A 12,972-nucleotide genomic window follows, 5' to 3' on the forward strand; every position below is an offset into this window, starting at 1 on the left:
GTACTGGACTGTTGCTGTGGATGGAGAGAACGGTGGTATTGGTCAATTGGGGATAATATAATACATACAGTATATGGGGGGAAAAATGGCTAGTAAAAACTCGGGAAGGGGGTCTGGCCACACCTCCCCTTTGCAATTGACCACGCCCATTTACCAGTGACCACGCCCCTTTCTGGATGCGTACCGATTTCTGCCAGTCAAATGTTGGAGGGTATGTACTTCCCTCTCCTCTACCCCTGCTGCAGTGCTGGCCCTGTATGGTGCAAGGCACCTCTCACCCCCTGAGGCGGCCATTTTACATCACCATATATTACAGCAGCACGCACTGTCCCACCTCAGTGCTCCTTTATTGGGCCACCTAGCAGGCTCTCCTGTGCCCCACTCTATGTCCCACTGCTGGGGACCTTCCACCATTGTTGCATTTCTCAATCCTAACATATTGCACCCCTATTAAACAGCTCCTGGCCATTTAGTGATAGATATATATATATATATATGTATGTGTATATACCTTGTGTATACATATGTATAGTACCTAGTGGGATACCTTGTCACACTCCCGCCAACTTAGCTACCGACCGCATCTCCTCCTAAACTCCAAGAGCGCAGTCTCTCATGATGTAACTCTGCGCCCTGACGCGCTGCCACCAGTACCACTTGTAATCTCACAGCTACTCCATGTTTGAATAATTTGACGTTTGAATTGCCAGTGCGCGGTAATCTATATAACCTCCATTCTGTGTCCTGCCGCCTTGCCTTGTCCCCAAACATGCCTTCTAAGAAAACGAGGGAGGTCCCCCCCCCCCCCCCGTGTTACCTTTCCCACACGAAAGAACACGCCAGCTCACACAAGTTCCCCCAAGCCACCGGCTCTTACTGCCGCGATGGACACCTCATCATGCAGCCCCTCCCAGCCCCTCTCCATGATGGATGCTGACTGTGACCCCGATGCACCGCCCTCAGCCAGGGCCCTATGTCAAATACTGACCACCTTTAAAGCTGAATTGACCAAAGACTAGGGGCGAGATGTATTAAAATACATTGCCGCCCTTCGCCCCCCCCCCCCCGCCGCGATGCCAGCGCATATGTACTAAGATTTGCGGCTGGCATCGCGGTGCAGTGACGGAGGCCCCCCGCGATACCTGTACTGTGGTGTGCGGGGGGTCTCCGTCACCTCCCTGCTGCCTGGCTCTCCCTTCACGCCGGGGACAGCTAAGCAGGCTGTCCCCGGCGCCTCCTCCTCCCCCCCTGCAGCCGGAAGGACGTCCGACTGCGTCACTAGGGGGAGGAGGGGATTACCTTCCGGGGTCCAGGAGGACTCTTCAGGAAGGTAAGCCAGAGGGGGGGTCGGCGAGGCGGCGGGCTTGCGGCGGCGGGCGGCGAAAAGAAGCCCCTAGGCTTCTATAGGGTATAGCCACCCAAAGGTGGAGATACCCTTCAATGCGGTATCATTTTTGTTACATTGGAAAATGCGGTAAAACTGGGGTTTTACCGCATTTTCCGTTTGATACATCTCGCCCTTGGCCTCAGCAATTAGGGAGGTCAAGACAGAGCTGGTGGCCATTGGGGACTGCACAGACCACCTTGAAAGGAAAATGGAGGAACTAGTTGCCTCTCATAATGATCTCATATCTTCCTATGATCGCCAACAGGCCGAAATTGAGGCAGTTAACAACAAGATGGCGGACTTGAAGGACAGATCCAGGAGGAATAATATTAAAATCTGCGGAATCCCCGACTCAGTCTCTAATTCCGAACTGGAAAGTTATGCCACAATTTGTTTCGTAAACTCCTCCCAAAGGCTGACGAAAGGGAGCTGTTGATAGATCGGATTCATCGACTCCCGAGACCGCGCACAGTCTCTTCGACACTACCTAGAGACACGCTCCTATGTGTACACTTTTTTACTACCAAGGAACGTATTATGAGAGCGGCAAGGATGGCAAGCGGACTTCTCTGCATTGACCCTGGCCAGAGGACGTTCATTGGCCCCGAGCACGTTAGCCCTTCGAGATCATGAGATTCCCTACCGCTGGGGATTCCCTGTGAAACTCCTTATCACTCATGAAGTTTCCACCTACACCGTCTCCTCCCTCGATGCAGGAGTCAAATTATATACAAATTATATCTCTGATCCCATTAACCCTGATTTCTCCCCTTTAGAGCCATTTGCTCTAACAAACGGAAATAGCAGAAGCCTGGTACACAGTATATGTCATTTTCCAACTATATGCTATCCGTTCTCATAACTATGAGACTGTATGGACTGTTATGCATATTATGAAAATGATCAGTTCACAAGTGACCTACTGTTCAAATATAATTAGTAATTATACATAGCCCAGAGCTGCCCATCCACTTTCCCAACCTCTGCACATTGCTAGAGGCTGATCACACACAGACCATGTATGGTGGCTCCAATACGACGGGCACCATCACCTCCTCTCCCGCTTCCAGCCACTGCATTATGTGTGTGGACTCTGGCAGCGACGGACTGGACCACCGTATCTGCCCTGGCATTTGTGCATGCGCATGCACACGCATACATGCACCGGCTCTCCCTGGTTGTAGGAGGGAGGTAAATATCGTCATGTAATGCGCCCCTCTCTCCTGGACCTCAGGGGCACACAGAGAGAGCCACTAGACCTGCCGCGAGTCCAGCGGCTCTCACTGTGTGCCGATTGGGAGGCGGAGCCTCCACCTTATAAGAATAAATCGGCCACTCTGGCATTTGGCCAGTCCGGCTCTGTACTCTGGCCAGGATAGTCAGGGGGTGAGACTAAGCAGGGTGCAGAAGGGCAGGCTTGGGTGGGACACAGGGAAGGAGGAGACTGGACCTAAACATGGAAGAGGAAAAATAGACTTTGCTGGAGACTTACCTACCCACAGCAGGCCCTCACATGGTCACTCGTGCCCACTTACGTCACACACAGAGACCCTCTGGCAGTGCAGCCCCCCCACACACCCCCCAACTATTTAAAAATTTTGATTATTACGTTGTAAGTCCTAATTTGGCAATTGCCAGTATACTGTAATAGTAAAATGATTCTAGGGAGAGAGAGAGAAAGGGAGGTTGAAAGTAAGAAAGGCAGAGAGAGCACAAGAGAAAGGGAAGGAGAGAGATATAGAAAAAGGGAAGGAGAGAGAAAGGGGGGAGGGAAAGATAGAGAGCAAGGGAGAGAGAGATCGGGAGAGAGCAAGTGCAGAGAGAGGAGAGCAGAGAGAGACGTGCTGTGAGTGGACAGGTGGGCAGGGCCGGACTTCCCACTAGGCACATGAGGCACGGGTAGGGTTGCCACCTCTCCAGGATTTCCGGGATTCTCCCAGATTTGGTGGTAACGCTCCAGGAGGCTTTTCCAGTCTCCCGGATTCTGGGATTCTCCCGGAATCCGGGTGACTGGAAAAGCCTCCACAGCCTCCCTCTGTAGCGCTACTGCTGCCCGGCCTGCTGGTTGCTGGCGGCAAGTTCCGGGTCGCGGCCGGGGGTGGGGGGGGTCATCGGGTTGCGGCGGGGGAAAGATGTCATCGGGTTGCGGTGTGGGGGGGTGGTCATCTGGTGGCGCACAAGAAAAGGTGCTGGAAGTTTTCAGAGCAGCGCTGAGGCTCCCTGGGCGTGCTGTACCATCTGCCACCGTGACAGGCAGCCAGGGATTGTAGCCGCAGCAGCTCCTGCTGGCTCCCCTGGCTGACTTGCTTGCCCCCTGCTGGCAGCCCCACCACCTGTCCTGCTGCTGGAGGCTGTTCGGGGAGATGGTTGAGCTCTCCCTGCAGCGGGGGGGGGGGGGGGGGGGGGGGTGGCGGGGGCAGCCGAGGCTCAGAAAGGAAGCTGACCTGAGGGGGAGGAAGAGGAGAGGACCCTGGCCTGCAGTGACTGCGAGCTGGCCGCCAGTGTCTAAGGTAGGGGCTGTTCTGATATATATATATATATATATATATATATATATAATCAAGCAATGTGTCACAGAGACCAAGCCCACTTTTCTGGAAGGGCTATGCCCATTTTTATGAGGCCACGGCCACTGTTACAGAGACCACGCCCACTTTCCGGCAGGGCCACGCCCATTTTTATGAGGCCATGGCCACCTTTCATGGAGCATTAGGTTCGGGGAGGCAATCTCCAGGAATCGACGATGCCTGAGGTGGCAATCCTAGGCACGGGCCAATGGGCTGTAGCTGCTAAGGATGGCAAGGCACCCCCCTTCGTGGATCATGGGGTGCTGCGATTCACCTTAAGGGAGGTCGTGAATCACAGGAGGGAGGGTCGCGATTCACCGGAGGTGGATATCAAACCCAAGACATCATTGCTGTGAGGCAGTAATGCTAACCATGACACTGTCTGTGCTGCCCTTGTCTGTATTGTAGACAAACCACCAGGACAGATCCTATATACTACCCAACATACTACCCGACATACTGTAACTGTGGTTTAAGTATAAACAATAATAGGACTGAAGTCCTATTATACTCAAGTTATTTTAAATATTTGTTTATTTTTTGGTATTTCTGTGTTGTATATTGTGGCTCTCTCACCTCCAGTCTTAAACGTACCACCGATAGGTCATGTTTTATGGATTTGTTTAAGCAGACACTGTACATTATTTTGCTGGGTCAGTATTGATTCCACCGAGTTCCACAGAACTGCTCAAAGCATGACCTGTTGGGGAAACGGTGTGCTGAGGTTAAACTACTAGTAAATGATTAAAATAATCAGGTACAGACATTAATAAGTGTAATTTCTATTGCATTGTTGTGTATTTAGGGCCCGATTCAGATTAGAACACAGCCCTGACAATTACTGAATGAATGCACATGCCACCGTTATGCTGTGCATACTGTATGTGCGCAACATTCATGCTCATGCTGCGGGCATTTGGGGATGGGAACGCAGCGGTTTCTAGGAGTAAACGCAAGCATTCCCTGGCTGTTTGGAGAGAGGGCCACTGATAACAACCTGATAACATTCCCTGGCTGTTTGGAGAGAGGGCCACTGATAACAACCTGCTCCCCACGGCCATCGCATTGCTGAGTAAGTCTAGACTGCGCTGTGACGAGAGGGGAAAAAATATTCGATGGTGAGTTATTTTTAATGATTACAGATTGACCTTTAGGACATTGCACTCGCCAGAAGCAGGCATGTCCTTTCTGCATGAGGAAGAGTTCATAGAGCAGAATGGCTGCTGCTGGGGTATGTGAGGCGTGAGGGAGCTGTCCGCCAGATACAAAACATTACAAGAAGGACCTGTAGTGTTGCAGTGTGGCTGGGTGCAGGAGAGCTGCAGGCCCCTGTTGCAGCTCAGGCCCCATAGCAGCTGCATCCACTGAACCCTCCGTAGTTACGCCACTGCGCCAGCACACAGAGCTGGAGACAATGAAGGAGAGGTGCCTCCACAGCAGGAGCCCTGTAGCAGCCGACTCCATTGTCTCCCACAGTCCGGCCCCTGCGCATACCACTACACACCCCCACAGTTTGCTGCAGGGATCTGTGGTTACTGCCTCTGTCACTCAGCTTTATTGTGTCATTCATTTACTTCTATATATTCGATGAAAGCATGACACCTGACACATGAAAGAGGGGAAAATGCATTAGGTCCACAAGTTTGACACAAGTGAAAGGTCGACATGGGAAAAGGTCATCATGAGTTTTTAAGATTTTTGTGTTTGGGACGACATAGGTCGACATGGACACCATATTAGTGTACCACGTTCCCTCGCATAGCTCGCTATAATGATCTAACGCTATGTCCACGTCAATGGTTTTAAAAAAAAAAACTAATGAAAACACATGTCTATATTTTCCCATGTCAACCTTTTGCTTGTGTTGCCTTTTGAACATGTCGGCCTAATGTATATCGATTTTTTTATATCGACAGCCTGTCGACCAATAATGATCAACCTATTGACTGTCAACCTAAACACTGTGGGGTGAATTTATGAAGCTTGGAGAAGTGTTATCTATCCCCATAAAGAACGTTATGAGCAAGGTGATAATGGTTCAGCCAATCAGCTCTTACCTGTCAATTTACATATTGTAGCTGATTGGCTGAACCATTATCACCTTGCTCATAACGTTCTTTATGGGGATAGATAACACTTCTCCAAGCTTCATAAATTCACCCCTGTGGACCTAATGACCATAAACCCAATTACACTGGGTGATATAATGAGTAATATCACTCCTTTTGGCCCTTCTGAGCAATATTTTTCATAATATCACCATTATGTACGTATGAACAAAGAACGATACACGTCTGTACACACAGCTCAATGTGACACATCAACAAACAACTGCACGTACGAAGCGGGAACCCGGTGACGATTATTGACCTATATTGCTAGAGATATCATTCAGTGTGTACTGTATGTGCTACATCATTTGGTGGCAGTTGCATGGTAAATAATCATGGAGCGAATCGTATGTATGCACATGTAACTTACCGCTTTCCTCCTTTAGATCACATGGTCCTCGTGAGACCTGTATCGTCAGCAAGGAATGTGGGATACTGCTGAAGAAATGCCGCCATGGACGGTGTGGTGAAGGGCAGGGCCGCCGAAAGGAGGTGCTGTGGGTACAGCTGTCCCGGGCCCTAGCCTCTGGAGGGCCCAGGGCAGCTGCCCACTTCGACAGCAGGTCGGTGCCACCCCCCACCCATGAGGCCACACACCGCCTCCCCCACCCGGCAGCCCCCCAGCCAGGCACGCATAATACACATTGCAACCTGCAGCGCGCCGAGCCTAGGACACAGAGGGGCTCAGCGCCCTGCAGGCTGCACTATGCAGTGTGCACTCCTGAGGAGATGCACGCATAGAGTGGAGGCATGCAGGGACAAGGGCAGGGACAAGGGCGATGCCGCGCCGCCGCAGCTAGGTGAATAATGGTACCGGTGGGGGGGGGGGGGGCGGACGGACTGAAGGTCAGTCCTGGGCCCCACGATTCCTAGTGGCGGCACTGGTGAAGGGTATTTAACTGGTACAAATATCCAAATATCCATTATACAAATTATTCCGAAAACCATACATTCCAGAAAGTGGAACTTTTTTTTTGCGCTAATAGCACTACTGGGGACATCTGTAACAGCACTACTGTGGGCAACTGCCACTAAATATATGCAAGAAAATGATTGCTTGGCATTCAAAATCATTGCCTGCAATAATACACAAACTTTTTTCAGTTTTTGAAACCTTGTTTTATGCACAAATAAAACATATTTCATATGTTTGAAGTGTTTGTACAACATAACTGAAAGATATCTCAAGATACATCATTGAATTATAAAAATATTCGGTACTTGTGTATTATCACGACGCCCATGATGTTGATCGTACTGCTGCGCATCGCATGCAATATAGTGGCAAGCGATGCGATCAGATGCGATTTTTAATTGAACAAGCACCCTGATGGGTGCTTACAACTGCACCCCCATTGTCAACGCCACCCCCACTATCAACAGCAACCCGAAGCGTGGCGAGCGGCGGCGGTACGCGTCCTGCGACCTTTTCATACCCCCACTGTCGGTGTCGGCATGGAGTTGATGTTCGATAGTGTGGCGAGCGCATGCGATGCGATATTTAATTGTACATTCTGTTTTTTTCACGCGGAAATCACATTGCATCGCATACCCTATTTAGTGGTATGCGATGCGATAGGCGCCGTGATAATACACAAGTACCAAATATTCTGAAATACGGAATAATCCTTTATCCAAATTTCTTCTGGTCCCGATCATTTTGGATAAGGGATACTCAACCTGTACGTGTTTCATATTTAGTGGTCAGCAGGGCTACCTTATTGGTTTACTTGCTGATCTTGTTGCAATAACCATACCTTATCCCAGAATTTTTCCAAAATAGGCCTGATTCTGGTTCACTCGCAAAAGCAAATTCTCTCTCTAATGGAAAAAACCATGTGCACTGCAGGTGGGGCAGATGTAACATGTGCACAGAGAGCTAAGGTGCCCATACACGGTAAAATTGTTGGGCGCGATAAGATGCGCACTCCCGTCACACATATCATCGCACAGCTCAAAAAGTAGGTGCTACACTTACTTTTTGTACTAGATCTCATCGCATTGCATTGCAAAACCTATGTAATGCGATGAGATGCGATATTGTATACAATAATTGTACTGTGAATGGGCACCTTAAGATTTGGGTGTTATTTTGTTGCCTTGCAGGGTAAATACTGGCTGCTTTATTTTTACACCGCAATTTAGATTTCAGTTTGAAGTACAAACCCCACCCAAATCTAACTCTCTCTCTCTCTCTCTGCACATGTTCCATCTGCCCCCCTGTACATGGTTTTGTCCATTAGAGAATTTGCTTTTGCAAGTGAACGGGAATCAATATGCTTTACATTCCAAGTTCTAAGGCTATCCAGGCTAGAGTTCAGGCATTTAAATAAAAATGACTGATGTAATCAAGTCACTTATGCTCTCAAATGTACAACCTTAAAACCTGGACAGTAATTGGGAAATTTTTGAAATTCTGTACCCACACACGGTACAATTCTTACATGCGATTTTACCTTTTTAGTTCAAATCACATGGCATCTAGTTTAAGGCGTGTTTATTTTGCCTTTGCGATGCGCACTTCCATGTACTCCATATCGCAAGGCAAAATAGTATGTGCAGGCAGGTGTTTTTGTGCTACATCGCATCGTGTCTAGTTCAAATCCTATGTAGGGAATCGCATGCGATGTGTACCTTACATATTTAAATTATATATTGTATTCTAGTCCAAATCTTATGCAGGTCAAGTGTTATGTAGTTCAAAAAGTGCAGTGTATAAAGTTCATAGCACACATGGTGCAGCTCAAACGCTCCTAGCCCACATCTCACCGCATGTGGGCACCAAAAGCCTATAACACTGTTATATGTAGATCATGTGGTGTGAGTTCCATGATGTATTTCAAGACCTGTCACAGGTCACAAAACACAGGGGGAAATTTACTAAGGTGGGAGTTCTATTTCATATGTGATGTTGCTATGGACAACCAATCAGAATCTACTTATTTATTTAGCACCTTCTAGAAGATAATAGATAGTATCTGATTGGTTGCGGATAGCAACATCCAATGTGAAATAGATCTCCCATCTTAGTAAATGTCATTTCATATTTTGGAGCTCTATACATCATGCTAAAATTATTATGGTATACTACATCAGCTAATGTTAGCCCACATTTATGCGCTGAGGTCATGGGTTCGATTCCCACCATGGCTCTAATTGTGCGGAGTTTGTATATTCTCCCCGTGCTTGCGTGGGTTTCCTCCGGGTACTCCGGTTTCCTCCCACAATCCAAAGATATACTGGTAGGCTAATTGGCTCAAACAAAATATAAATTTGGAGCACTAAAAAGTAAATTGGATCAATTGATTATTACAATAAAAATAACAGTTTTTATTAAAAATAAATAAATAGTTACTTGTGTATTTGCAGGGCGCCCACTAAGCTATTTGCTTAGTGGGCTATTCTGCGTAGTGAAATCGCATCGCATGGCATGTTTTCGTGCCGTGCATTGTGATGCAATCTCACTAGTTTATTTATTCACTGCACAATGACCACCGATCGCATTGCATCACACACAAAATCCCATGCGATCGCAGGCGATTTTGCGTGCAATGCGATTTAGCAAAACACCCCCAGTGTACATGACTCTGTGATGCAATGGGATATACCACACCCCCACAATCCACGTCGCCCCGGCGCGTGGTGAGCGGATGCGGTTACGCGTCCTCCCGATCTTTTCATACCCCCACTATCCACGTCAGCGTGGAGTAGATCTTATAAAGCGTGGCGAGCGCAGCGAACCACCGAGCTAGAAGCAAGGCGAGCAAAGTGGATAACTTTACATGTATTCCGCGTCCGCTCGCCACGCTTCGGGCTCGGAGGCTCGCTGCGCTCGCCACACTTTATAACATCAACTCCACGCCGACGTGGATAGTGGGGGTATGAAAAGGTTGGGAGGACACGAACCACGTCCCCTCGCGGGGCTCTCTGCACTCGCCACGCTTTGGGGTGGCGTGGATAGTGGAGGTGCATGGGTGCTTTTAAAATTAAGTACCATCACATCTCATTGCATGGGTGCTTATACAATGAAAAATCGCATCGCACCACAATTGGCATGCGATGTGATCCGCGAGCAGGGGTGCACTAAAAATTAACTAAGGAAAATCGCATTGCATTGCATTGCACAGCAAAATTGCTTGCAATGCGATGCGATTTTCCTACGGTGCCGTATGTTTGTAAATTGGGCGCCCTGCAAATACACAAGTACCAAAAAATATAAAAAACATAAATTATGCAGTATTCAAAATACGGGTTGGCAATAATAATACTTATAAATACAATACGTGTTTATTAAATATTAAAGGTTGTACACTTATAAAATCCAAAGAAAATCCAAAGAAGAGCAACAAAGCTTATTAGGGGAATGGAGAATTTAAGCTACGAGGAAAGATTAAGCAATTTGGGACTATTTACACTAGAGAAGAGACGTTTGAGCGACTATATTTCCTGCAATATTAGACAAAATCGCCCCCGTGTATACACACCTTTAGTAGTACTGGAGTCCTGTTTGTTCTTGTGTATCTCCTATATAGATTAATAACTCATTTTCCCACTGGGTGACTTGGCCATGATCGAATTAAGGGAGTCCATAAACCATGCAGGATCTTGAAATATCGCTGGAAGGTGAATGCAATCCTTGAGTCAAGGGTGTGTCCTCACGATGAATGCGGTATTTGTAATCCACAGTATGCAGGTGGTGGTGTCCCATATGTTGGTATATTGCTGAGAAAGTTCCAAATTTAAACCCAGGGATGAGATACGGAGATAAATTGTAGTAGGACAAAACCAGTGCAACCTTTAGAATCCGGAGCTGGTTTTAAAAGTACAAGCGCCGCCTATGTGGGAGCAGCTCGTCACAACACCCCACTAGGCGGCTATTCTATTCTTGAGCCCACCCAAGTGCTCAAATATACCCCCTTTTTTCTTTTAGGCTAAAAATTAACCCTACAATATCCGTGTGTGCGTTTATACATGGTAGGGAATATAGATTGTAAGCTCCACTGGGGCAGGGACTGATGTGAATATTCAAATATTCTCTGTAAAGCGCTGCGGAATATGTATGCGCTATATAAGAATCTGGTAATAAATAAATAATAAACAAATTTAAAATAATGACTTGGAGAGTTATTGGCGATGAAAAGGGTCAGGTTTACTAGCTGAAGTACCGACGATGGTTTAAATCAGTGGTTCCCAACCTCTTTTCTTTCCCGTACCCCTTGATTAGGCTTTTCATTTTTGAGTACCCCCTCCTCTCATAAATCCCCCCCACCCATCCGTCCTCGCCAGAAAAGTTGTTTTTTGTTAGATAGTAATGTTATTAGGTTAGCTAAATACTAAAAACGTCACTTTAATGGCATTTATAGGCTTTTACTTTTGATTTTAGTGACTACGGCAGCATATAACCCCTCTATACACATTGCAGCAGCATAGTCCCCCCTTTTTACACACTACGGCAGCATATAACCCTCTATACACATTGCAGCAGCATAGTCCCTCCTTTTTACACACTACGGCAGCATAAAACCCTCTATACACATTGCAGCAGCATAGTCCCCCCTTTTTACACACTACGGCAGCATATAACCCCTCTATACACATTGCAGCAGCATAGTCCCCCCTTTTTACACACTACGGCAGCATATAACCCCTCTATACACATTGCAGCAGCATAGTCCCCCCTTTTTACACACTACGGCAGCATATAACCCTCTATACACATTGCAGCAGCATAGTCCCCACTTTTTACACACTACGGCAGCATATAACCCCTCTATACACATTGCAGCAGCATAGTCCCCCCTTTTTACACACTACGGCAGCATATAACCCCTCTATACACATTACAGCAGCATAGTCCCCCCTTTTTACACACTACGGCAGCATATAACCCCTCTATACACATTGCAGCAGCATAGTCCCCCCTTTTTACACACTACGGCAGCATATAACCCTCTATACACATTGCAGCAGCATAGTCCCCACTTTTTACACACTACGGCAGCATATAACCCCTCTATACACATTGCAGCAGCATAGTCCCCCCTTTTTACACACTACGGCAGCATATAACCCCTCTATACACATTACAGCAGCATAGTCCCCCCTTTTTACACACTACGGCAGCATATAACCCCTCTATACACATTGCAGCAGCATAGTCCCCCCTTTTTACACACTACGGCAGCATATAACCCTCTATACACATTGCAGCAGCATAGTCCCCCCTTTTTACACACTACGGCAGCATATAACCCTCTATACACATTGCAGCAGCATAGTCCCCCCTTTTTACACACTACGGCAGCATATAACCCCTCTATACACATTGCAGCAGCATAGCCCCCCTTTTTAAACACGAAGACACCAGAGCAAACTAAATCGGCTGTCGTTCCCATTACCACATACATCAACAAGCTATAGGTCGCTGACATCATTTGTATGTCCAGGATCACATACCCTCCAACATGACCCATTGCGTCCGGTACACCTTGTTCTGTTCCTGGACTTCCCTGGTATTGTATGATTGCTGTCACTTGAGTTGAAACACCCTCCTCGTCAATTATTTTGTTCCACAGAGGTGCTGGCAATCCTACATTACGAGAGAAGGCCAGGAGCAGAGCATTGTGTACCGAATGGGTCATGTTGGAGGCTATGGGATCAGGGCAGGTAACAGACGCTGGGAGTGAGAGGACAGAGAACCCACCCGGCCATTTATGGGGCATTTGCAGGCCCGGTGGGCTCTGAAAAGTGTCTGCCACTTTCAAGTGTGGCACAGTGTCAGTTTCAAGATAAATACAGGGCCAGTATTCCCAGCAAGGTAAGGGTCTGACTGCCTGGTAGACACACACAATTCCCATTGCAACCTTATACTGTATAGATACTTATACTGTATCTACATATCATTATT

Source organism: Crinia signifera, chromosome 8, assembly GCF_055691185.1.
Source record: "Crinia signifera chromosome 8, ASM5569118v1, whole genome shotgun sequence".
NCBI lineage: Eukaryota > Metazoa > Chordata > Amphibia > Anura > Myobatrachidae > Crinia > Crinia signifera.